Raw genomic sequence first — 12,189 nt, 5'->3', positions numbered from 1 at the left:
TTCCCGAGCCGAGGTAACTTTGGTGATGACGGACACGTGGCCTTAGGCAAACGAGTCAGGGTTTCCTAAATTTCCCAAAATAAAATATTTAGGTGGCGACTCTGTATCTGGCAAAGCAGTCCATGTTTGGCACTTCTTTCAAAAATCAGTTTTCTCAAAACGATTTGCTGGATTTGGACTCTTTGGTTCAGATTAAGAACCGTGACTTTCAAATTGAGTCCGAACTGTAGCATGAGGCCCACGGGCGCGTCTACAGGGTGCTGTGTTCGACTCCTTATAGCAATTTTTTCAACACGTTGGAAGTTTGTCTGGTTTGCTCCACCTGGCTCCAGTTCAGCGATTAACCTGATTTAATAGTGAGTTTCATTGGTTTGATTGAAAGAAGCCGATTTGTCAATTGAAACGAGTTTAAGAGTGTATTCGAATCGAAACTTGGACCAGTCAAATCAGCTGGTTTGGTCCAGTTTGTTGAGTTCAAGTTCCTAATAAGGATGGGTTTGATCAGATGAAGGGGAAGGCAGTTTTGTTCTGTGTGGTAAAAGTGGCAATTATTCCGATTAGGTATACTTTGTTAACCATTGATTTGGGCATATTATAGAGTAGGTAGTGTTTTGATATTGTGATGGTGAGAAATGGCAATAACCGTCAACAATAAAGGCTGTTCATTAAAGCCATATTGGTTAGCAAAAAAGTCGTAGTTTTATAGTGATAAAATAAGTTAAGAGATGGGGTAAGGAAGAGTGTATAGACAAAGAATAAAAAAGCATGTAGCGGTGGCTGTGATGATGATGATGTTGGAATTTGTGCCCTAAAATCATTTGGATTCATGCATTTATTTATGAGAAAGTTACTTATAAATTTTAAAAGTTGAAATTGTATTTTATTTGGTCTCATAAAAATTCTATTATGCCGTTTGGTATTTTCCATTTTGGAAAGACACAAATACCACTAATGGGAATATTTAATAGTTTTTTTTGTGTAATAAGATTGCTTGGTGTGCGTGTGGGTCACGTGTCATAGTTGAAGTTTGTTGAATGGGCAAATGCTTCACAAGTGCCTTGTTTGGTGAGTGTGTTGGGTGCCACATAAAAGGAAAGCACACTAAAGCTTTTTATGGGTTTTGGGTTTGGTGTTTTGATTCCATATGCCACACACCTCGATCCGACCACGTACAAACGATTGGGTTGCCATATCCAAGATATACAACATTTGAATTTGGGTTATGTTTGTTTTTTATTTTTTTAGTGTTACATTATATCCGTTACGTTAGAGTGTCACATGTGACGTTTGAGAAAAGTACACTAAGGAATTTTTAATTTTTTTAGAGTGTCACATCATACTCGCTACGTTGTCACATTCGAGAAAAGTACACTAAGAAGTTTTTATTTTTTCTGAAGTGTCATATCATATCCGCCACGTTGTCACATTAGGAAAAAAATAAACTAAAGAGTTTTTATTTTTCTTGAAGTGTCACATCATACCCATCATATTGTCACATTAGGAAAAAGTATACTAAAGAGTTTTTATTTTATTTTTTAGAGTAAAATTTTTTGGGGTATCATATCATACGCGCCACGTTCTCACATTTAAGAAAAGTACACTAAGAAGTTTTTAATTTTTTGGAATGTCACATTAATACTTGTCACATTAGAGTATTACATCATATATGTCACATTAATAAAAGTTTATAATTGTCTACCAAAACACTACCAAAATTAAAAATAGGGCCATACAAAAATAAACTATCCACTACTAGGACTTAACAGATCAATAAAAAAAAATTGAAACTAATTAGAGTAGCGTCACAATGGTAATATCTATACTGAAATATTTAAATATCAAAAAGTGCACATGTAATCCCACCAAAATCGTCCGCCAACAAATGGAAGGGTATAATTGACTACTAAATACTAACAAACAAAGAAAACAGGATCAAATGGGATATATTCTCCAACTAATAGGACTATTAAGAACAATAGAAACAACAATGGGACCAATTGGTACAACTGTTTATGGGCTGAGATTTATCAGTAAATATCCCTTTATTTATTATGTGAAATAAATATTATTTTGAAATGTTATCGTACATAATAGGTATGATTCATGAGATAAATGGTTTAATCATTTAGTTACATTAAATATGATTTACGCAAGTGAAGGAGTTTCACTTACATGAGATAAAAATCACAAGTCTTATAATTTAAAATTTTCACAGTTGCTGATAGATTTAGGGACTCTATTGGGACGACTGCAACATGATTGACCCATGTATGAGAGGATGGTTTATCTCAACCATTGACGTAAAAGACTTTGGGCTAATATGTTGGCGTATTTGGAATACGTTGAAGGATTATAATAAGAGTCACATCATGTAAAATCTATTATCTATTTTGGTGTGAACCTTATTGTTGGAATAATTGTTACATGTACAGTTGAAACATACAATAATTACACTAAATATATTATCAAATTATATAAAATATATATATATTTGGGTTCAACCAAACCAAATCATATATCGAGAACCAAAACTACTTACAGAGAAGTAGAAAAACTTACAAACAGATTGTAAAAATCTGAAAACGAAAAACAATTTGATCGAGACTTGTGTTTAACACAATTTCCTTAAGACAAATTTGTCCCTCGCTACAGTGCTCACGAGTTTTTATTGGACGTTCGTCTCCCAAGATATAACGATTGAACCTTGTAGAAGCAGCACTACTATGGCAAGTATGGCGAATCTTATTACATAGAATTCTCTTATAGAAAAGACAGAGTGTCGAAGGAAAAAAACACAAGATGATTTTTTATTTTTTTTTAGTGAATGTAATTGGGTCTATTTATATAGGTGAAATGGTGGCTCTTCGAAAAGTCATGGTGACTTTTCAATAAAAAAACACATCTCTTTTCTATGAAGAGACACATCTCTTCCATGGAATAGGTGCAAAGAACATAAATAACTGTTCTTTCAAACATATTTGAATTTTGAATCGAATCCAGTTCAATTTTGACCCAAATAAATAACAAATAAATTTAATTTAAAATTAAATAAATTTCGTCTTAAAACCATACTCAAATGGTGCACTTTGGAATCAATTTCTCATTCACTTATTAATGGTTTTCAAACCATTTTGTGAACAATCCCCTACATGAATGAAATGACGGAAAAGTATGCAAGATTCAATGCAAAAAAGACAATTCAATTAGAAATATTCTAAATGGGAATAGGTAGCTTTTGGCTTTGAACCTTCCTTAGTGAAAGACTATCGGACTTACTAACTAATCAATAGACGTGATCCTTGAACTGTTCAACCGTTTATGTAAGTAATGTTAGTAATGGGCGCCCATGTGGCATGACCATTTAAATTTGAATTTGATCCTTATCCAAATAGGTTTTGAATTTGAATTCAAAACTATTTAGGATAACCACTCAAGATACAGATGTTATCAGTTTTAACTGATATGGATAGATATAATAATATATTATATATCTGATATATGGTTATGGGTAATCAAGTGAGAAACAACGTATGGTCTGTTTCTACCCATATACTGACTCTCTCCCACAAAAACAACGATCAAGTCTTTTGCACTGTGATTTGTGTGGGTGATATTCAATCTGTGATATCACTCCACTGCTGGGTTGGTTTATCAGTTTTCTGAAGCACGTGATTTATCCACGAGGTTCTATCATCGAAAGGTATGATCTGATTATTTTATCCACTGCATATTTTATGTTTTGATTTACATTGGTATCAGAGCATGTTAATGGATATTTTCGTGTTTCCTTTAATCATGTGTATACTTTTATATGTATATGTATATATTATACACATGAATATTTGTAGAGGAAGGAAAAAATTTTTTTAGGAGCATAAATATTTTTTTTTATGTTCATTAATGTCTTTTTTCATACAATAAATAGTTTTATTTTGAAAAAAGGAGTCCGACAGTACAAAAATCGGACCAGAAAACACCCTGGAAGGCGGCGCGTGGTCTGCACGCGCCACCTGACGCCGTGAGCCGTGTCCACGCGCAGCCACGCGCTGCCACGCGCCAGCTGCTCTACCGACGCGCCTGCACGCGCCGTTCGCGCCACGCACACGCGCCGTGCTCTGAGCCGCGGGCTGAGCCGCGAGCCGAGCCGCGATCTGGGCCGCCCGCCGAGCCGCGTGCTGAGCCGCGCCGTTTTCCTCCGCCGGCTCGACTGGCTTGGCTGCTGGTGTATTAGGCACTGTTTGTTTTGTTTTTAATTCTGAATCGCGTTAAATGGTCATAATTAATTCATTACATATTTGTTTTATGCGTGGCTTGTACTGTTAGACTCAGAATTAATTTTTTTACATTCTGTAAAATTTTGAAAATTTTCAGAAAATATAAATTATTTTTTCTGTGTTAATAATTCATGTTTTATGCTTTAAACTGCTTCTGGTATTGCATAAATAATTTTCTGGGGTTGAAATGTTTATTGTAGACTTCTGAAAGGTTTTATTATTTACTGGTAATATTGTCTCATTTTATCAGTTTTTGAATTTTTTATTTCTAATTTTATGTGTATTTATTAGTCATTTAAAATTCCAGAATATTTCAGAATGATGTACATTTTTATTATGGCATAATCTGAATATTGTTTCTGTTTATCAGTTTCTGGATTTTTATTTCTAATTTTATGTGTGTTTATTAGTTATTTAAAATTCCAGAAAATTTCAAAAAATTTCAGAAAATTTCAAAAATGATGTACACTTTAATTATGGCATAATCTGAATATTGAATACAACATATTTTTTGGGTTTTTAATATGTTGCAATTAAAGAAGCATGATTATTTATTTATTTATTTATTTGAATTCCATCATTAAATAAATATAGCATGAGTTGTTTGTAAATTTATATTGAGATGCTATTGTATGGAATTTATCATGCTTTGTATATGCCATAAATAGTGGGAGATTGTTTGATTGTTTTTTGCGCATGGAATGAAATTAAATTTTGATAATTATCACTAGAGGCGCAAGAGATGATTACGAGCATAGCAAATTTTCGATCTTGAGACATGTGTAAAATTATCATTATTTAATTTAGATTCTTTTTTGCTGCAAAATATTTTGTTTTGTGTTGCTATCATTAATATCCCCTGCGCATTTATTTACTATGTATGTAGAAATGGCTGCTAAGACAGTGGTGGCAGACTTAACTAAGGGAGAGAAATTGGATGGCGACAATTATGATATATGGCGCCGTAAGATCCAATACCTCCTCAATGAGCAAGAAGTGTTGACCACACTTGAACAAGTGATGGTTGAGCCAGAGCAGGGCAATACAGCTCAACATCGTCATGATCTTGAAGCCTTTCAGACTTGGCGTAACAAAGATCGGTGTGCGCGCTTTACTATGTTGAGCAGCATGCATAACGACTTGATTAGTGAGTTTGAGCATTGCCCGACTGCATTTGAGATGTGGGAAGCTCTCAAGCAAAAGTTTGGTATTACCTCTTTGGCAAAGCTACATGGGCTGACTATGAAGTTTGACTCATATCAGAAAAGGGTGCATCACTCGATAAAGCAGCATTTGAGAGTCATGTCAGCCATGATACGTGAGCTTGCGGCTGCTGGGCATAATTTGACTCAAGAGCAGCAAGTACAGGCTGTGATACGCTCTCTGCCAAATTCTTGGGAGCAGATGAAGCAGAACATGATGCATAATGAGAGTATGAAAACATTCGAAGACATATCGCGTCATTTGGAGCTAGAGGCTGAGCGCCTTGAGGCGGCTAAGTCTGATGGTTCTGCTATGGTGGTTGAGTCAAGCTCACGTAGGACTTCTCAGTTCAAACGTGGAAAAACAAAAGGTGCCCCTAAGAAGCAAGCAGCGGCTGCGCTTAAGCCCAATGGCGCTAGAAATTTCAAGCGTAGGGGCAAGAGAGGTGGTAAGAAGGCAAAGGCTAAGATGACATGCTTTAACTGTAACAAAGAAGGACACTTCGCTCGGGATTGCCCTGAGCAGAAGAAGGTACTCCCTTACTTAATTTCTCGCATTCAATGCTTTGTGTCTAGTCAAGCATTAATTGCTCATTCTCCTCATTTTTGGGTTGTAGACTCCGGAGCAACAGACCACATCGCGAGGGACAGAGTAGGGTTCGTTGAGTATCGCCGAGTACCTGCTGGGAGCAGAAAAGTTTACATGGGGAACGAGTCCAGTGTGGAGGTGCTTGGTATTGGCACATTCAAGCTGGAAATGCGACGAGGGCGCACCTTGTATCTTCATGATGTTCTTTATGCTCCGGATATTCGGCGAAACTTAGTTTCAGTTATTAGCATGATGAGCCTTGGTTTTAGTTTTTGTTTTGAGAATAATGGTGTTAGCATTTATTTGGGAACAATTTTTTATGGTTTTGGTTATCTTTCAGATGGTTTTTTAGTTTTGGATGTGGATGATTCTAGTATTAATAAAAATGCCAATGGCTCTATTTCTAATATTGCATCTTTTTGTGATAATAATTCTATGAGATGGCATGCTAGATTAGGCCACATAGGGCAAGACAGGATCACTAGATTGGCTAGTAAAGGTCTTTTAGGCCCACTCGCTAGAGTCACTTTGCCTACTTGTGAGCACTGTCTTGCTGGAAAGGCAACAAGAAAACCATTTGGGAAAGCCATAAGAGCATCTATCCCATTGCAACTTATTCATTCTGATATATGTGGACCAATGAATGTGAGGGCAAGGCATGGAGCCCCTTATTTCATCACATTTATAGATGATTGCACACGTTTTGGTCATGTCTATCTGATTTCTCACAAGTCAGAAGCATTGGATTGCTTTAGACGGTATGTTAATGAGGTTGAGAATCAATTAGACAAGAGCATTAAAGCTCTAAGGACTGACCGAGGACGTGAGTATCTATCTGAGCAATTTAAAGTGCTCTGTGAGGAAAAAGGAGTTATCAGGCAATTGACAATTCCTAGGACTCCGCAACAAAATGGTGTAGCGGAGAGAAGGAATCGCACATTGCTTGACATGGTTAGATCAATGATAGCGCAAGCTAATCTTCCAATTTCTTATTAGGGAGATGCTTTGTTGACTGCTGCCTACGTCCTTAACCGTGTGCCCTCCAAATCAGTTCCTTCCACCCCATATGAGATGTGGATTGGCAAAAAGCCTGATTTGGGCAATTTGCGGCCTTGGGGTTCGGCAGCTGACATACACAACGCTTCTCATAAGTTTGGGAAGTTGGGCCCTAGAGGAAAGAAGTGTATCTTCATTCGCTATAGTGAGCATTCTAAGGGCTATGTGTTTGTTGGGGAGCATCCGGATGGAAGTGTGACTGAAATTGAGTCGCGAGATGTGGATTTCCTAGAGGAGGATTTCCCTAGCAGAGGTGAGGTAACTAGAGAAGTAGAATTCTACGAGATGGAGGATCTACTTGAAGGCGCATCTAGTAGCTTAGTAGAGAATGAGGAAATAATTCCTCAAGCTCCTAGGGACAGTGGGAGCGATCTACCTACCCATGGATTAGATCCAATGGATGAGGATTCTCAACTACGTAGAAGCAAACGTGAAGTTATACCCCGTCGTCGTTTTGAGATTGAAGGGGAAGCATTCATGATTGCTCCGAGTGATGAGATGGAGCCTAACTCAAAGAGGCTCTCTCATCCCCTGCTAGTAAAGAATGGAGTACTGCAATGGAAGAAGAAATAGAGTCTATGAAGAAAAATCATGTTTGGGACTTGGTTGATTTGCCGCTAGGGCGCAAGACTATTGGGAACAAATGGGTTCTCAAAATCAAGCGCAAGGCGGATGGTTCCATAGAAAGGTATAAGGCTCGCCTAGTGGCGAAAGGTTACACCCAACGAGAGGGTGTGGACTATGAGGAAACTTTTTCACCAGTTGTAAGGTTTGCCTCTATTCGCCTAATCTTGGCCATAGTAGCTCAGTTGGACTTAGAGCTATATCAGATGGACGTTAAAACTGCATTTCTCAATGGAGAATTGGATGAAGAGATCTATATGGATCAACCAGAAGGCTTTGTGGCAGTAGGTCAGGAGCGCAAAGTTTGCAAGCTTCAACGATCTATTTATGGCTTAAAGCAATCATCCAGACAGTGGAATCTGAGATTTCATCGAGCCATTGTTTCAAATGGGTTTACGATGATTGATGAAGATCACTGTGTGTACGTTACGCGGTCGAAGGACATTTTTCTGATATTGTCATTATATGTAGATGACATATTATTGGCTGGAAATGACAAGGAGATGATTGTCGCCACTAAAATGTGGGTGTTCTCTACATTTGAAATGAAGGACATGGGTGAAGCGAGCTATGTGCTCGGTGTTAAGATCCTTAGGGATCGCTCTAGGAGACTTCTTGGTTTGTCTCAAGAGACTTACATTAAGACTATTCTAGAGCGGTTCCAGATGCAAAGCTGCAAACCCATTGACACTCCTGTTGCAAAAGGCGAGAGCCTAAGCCTTGATATGGGTCCTAAGACTCAAGAAGAAAATGAAAAGATGGCCCGTGTTCCCTATGCAAATGCTGTTGGAAGCTTGATGTATGCTATGATGTGTACACGTCCTGACATTTGTTATGCAGTCGGATTGGTGAGTCGTTACCAATCCAACCCAGGACCAGCTCATTGGAAAGCAGTTAAGAGGATATTACGATATCTTAAAGGAACTGCAGATTACACACTTTGCTACCAGAGTTCAGATCTACATCTAGTTGGCTATTGTGATGCTGACTGGGGAGGAGACCTAGATGAGCGTAAGTCTACTTCAGCATATGCTTTCATGCTTAGCGATGGTGCTATTTCTTGGAGCAGTAAGAAGCAATCCTGTATCGCCTTATCGACTATGGAGGCTGAGTTTGTGGCTTGTTCATCTGCCGTTCAGGAAGTCGTGTGGTTGAGGAGATTCCTTCAGCAGTTGGATGTTGTCACACACACTTCAGACCCTGTGACTATCCATTGTGACAGCATGGCTGCACTCGCTTACGCTAAGGATCCTAAATACCATGGCAGAACCAAACACATTGATGTAAGGTTTAACTTTATCAGAGATATTTTGGCGCAGAAAGAAGTGATCCTAGAGCACATCCCTACGAGTCGCATGGTTGCGGACCCTTTGACTAAGCCCATTGCTAGAGATGTTTATCTTACTCATGTTAGGGCTTTAGGACTACGTAGGTGGTGATATTTTTTATGTGTATTCAGTTGAACTCATTTTTGGGGATATTTATGCCATTAGTATTCATACTTGTTTCTATCACACATTTATGTTTACTACTTTTAGTAATGGTTTGTGAATTAGCATACACAAAATAATTAAATTGATGTTAGCAGGCAAGATTGGCTCACTCACACGAGCAATCGCCCTTAGCGCTAGGTAGCGAGTAAGGATGAGACTAGAAGCTAAAGTTATCCACTAGCTATGTCGCCTTGGTTGAAGCCAAGATGAGGTCTTGTTAGAGACCGACCATGGATATGAGAGTACCCACTTTTCCATGATATGTCTGTTATGGATAGCCAGATGCGAGATCTCATTTGATGCCTGAGAGGCGAGCAAATAGAGAATTCGAGTTAGACGCTAGGAAGCGACTCGTGCGCTTAAGAGCGACTAGACTAAGATCTGTATGGTGTGTGAGTTTAACATCACTCTTTGGAAGAGTAACTCCACTATAACATGCATTCATACTGCATGTGCTAATCGACCCGTTAGCGAGGTGAAAGAATGGATCCCTTCTTCTTCACCGTGTGAGTCCTAAAAGTCATTTTCCCCTAAATGACTTCACTTTGTGCCTTTTGTGACTTTTGACTATGTCATAAGATGAGGAGTTGATGTTCAGCTACTTTGGTATGCTGCCTGCGGTCATGTATGATTCGGCTTTAAGGGACATTACTGAGAAAGCGGTCAATTTCAAATTGAATGATATGAGGGTGAAGGGAAGATCATCTAGTTCTACATCTCTGCTCTATATTCACTGTCGACAACTCACATCGCTCTTTATAGGATGCTGATTGGGTGTGAATATAATGCGGGACCTAGAAGAGTCAAACATGCTCTTTGAGGGATTAGAGATGTTTTTGGACTGATGTAGCTAGATGGGTCTGGGTACATGAGACACTATTTCTGTTCTTTTTGGGTTGATGTCTCTATGCTGACTCATATTGAGTTTCTAGCATAGAGCTCCCACTTGCAGGTGTTCTCAGCGGTCGCACGGTGCATTGGCTAGTATGAGATTGTTTATTTTTTGGGAGATTGAGATAGAGATGTGGCAGTGTCATGCCAACTCATGTGCGAGTGGGAGATGTTAGTAATGGGCGCCCATGTGGCATGACCATTTAAATTTGAATTTGATCCTTATCCAAATAGGTTTTGAATTTGAATTCAAAACTATTTAGGATAACCACTCAAGATACAGATGTTATCAGTTTTAACTGATATGGATAGATATAATAATATATTATATATCTGATATATGGTTATAGGTAATCAAGTGAGAAACAACGTATGGTCTGTTTCTACCCATATACTGACTCTCTCCCACAAAAAACAACGATCAAGTCTTTTGCACTGTGATTTGTGTGGGTGATATTCAATCTGTGATATCACTCCACTGCTGGGTTGGTTTATCAGTTTTCTGAAGCACGTGATTTATCCACGAGGTTCTATCATCGAAAGGTATGATCTGATTATTTTATCCGCTGCATATTTTATGTTTTGATTTACAAGTAAAGACAAAAGAATTCATACAGAATATCTCCAGACATAGCTTAGTTCTCACGATTGTGCCCGTTTTGGCCTTGGGCATGTCTTGGTGTTTCATGAGTGCTTTAGAGAATTTAGTCTTATTAATTCTCATAGAAGCGGTCCTTTTACACTTATATAGGTGATCCTTATTTCAAATCTCTTAAATACTCGTCTTGAAAGATACCCCTCTAGGTTTTTCAAGATATAAGTTATTATTAAAAGCATAGCTTTCCCTAAGCCCCCTACATACGACACATGTTGCAGATATCACTTGTGAGTCATTCATAATTCGGTTGTCCCTTTGAACCTATATCTTGGGATCTCCATTCAACTAGGTTGGGTTGCCATTATGGTGACTCGAATTTAATAGGCTCTAATCATATTTCCCTCAATGAACTTTCTCTCATTTGCTCTCTAGTCAAACCTTTAGTTTAGCAGTCACTATTTTACGTTTGACCTTCTCAGATATATATCATCGAGTAGTTAGTAGATCCACTATATTATCCTTAGACAATATTCATAACTAAAAGCAAATGTTCCACGGTATTAAGTCTTTGATTACATCGAGCCTTACCGTTACTCTATGTCACTCCCATTTTCAAATTTAAATAATAAACATAAAGGTGTTCCTTTGGAGTTAATGAAATCATATTTGCTTATACTCCAACTTTGTCCTAAAGAGAGAATTGAGATTCTTTGTGGACTTATTATCGAACTTGTTACTTTGGTAAAATCCTCCAAACACCTTCACATTTTAAATACCCTAAGAAAAATTAATTTTCTTATTAAGATATTACCATACGAAAATATCAATACACCTCTACAATTCTGATATAAATCAGTATATAACATCCATCATATATTGACTATGGTGTGCTTGAATCATAAAATTCCAAATCAAATTTATGAAATAGAAAAATCTAGAATAATTATAATTACACAAGTCAGAATTAATGTTTTGACAAAATCATATCCTCATAAAGATTTTACCTAAGAATCAAACAATTCAAAAACTTCATTTGATTGTATAAATTTTTGCAACTCATTTGAGTTTTTGTAGGTAACTTAAAATAAGATTAGCAAACAACTATGCTTTTCTCCTTCACATTTGTGGTAATACAAAAATTAGCACAAACAACATGACTCATTTACGAATAAGTGTCACTGTCACAATAATAACTCATTTTTGATAAATTCATACATTATTTATTCAAAAATATTTGTAACAAAAGAAAATTAAATTTTCTCTTCAAATTCAAGAGATAAACTCCCACATGAGTAACATATTTACTCTTTCTTTTATGATTAATGCTTAGTGCAACAAATATCTATGTAACCCTGACATAATTGAATATTCACTAAAACATATAAACCAACTTCACTTCAAAGGTGTTATAATAATTGATGACAATTTATGTCACAATACTCAAAATTACTTTAAAAATAAC

The sequence above is a fragment of the Camellia sinensis genome, chromosome 9, assembly GCF_055761805.1.
Source record: "Camellia sinensis isolate YWXY chromosome 9, ASM5576180v1, whole genome shotgun sequence".
NCBI classification, from domain to species: Eukaryota; Viridiplantae; Streptophyta; class Magnoliopsida; order Ericales; family Theaceae; genus Camellia; species Camellia sinensis.
This window is presented reverse-complemented; position numbering follows the sequence as displayed.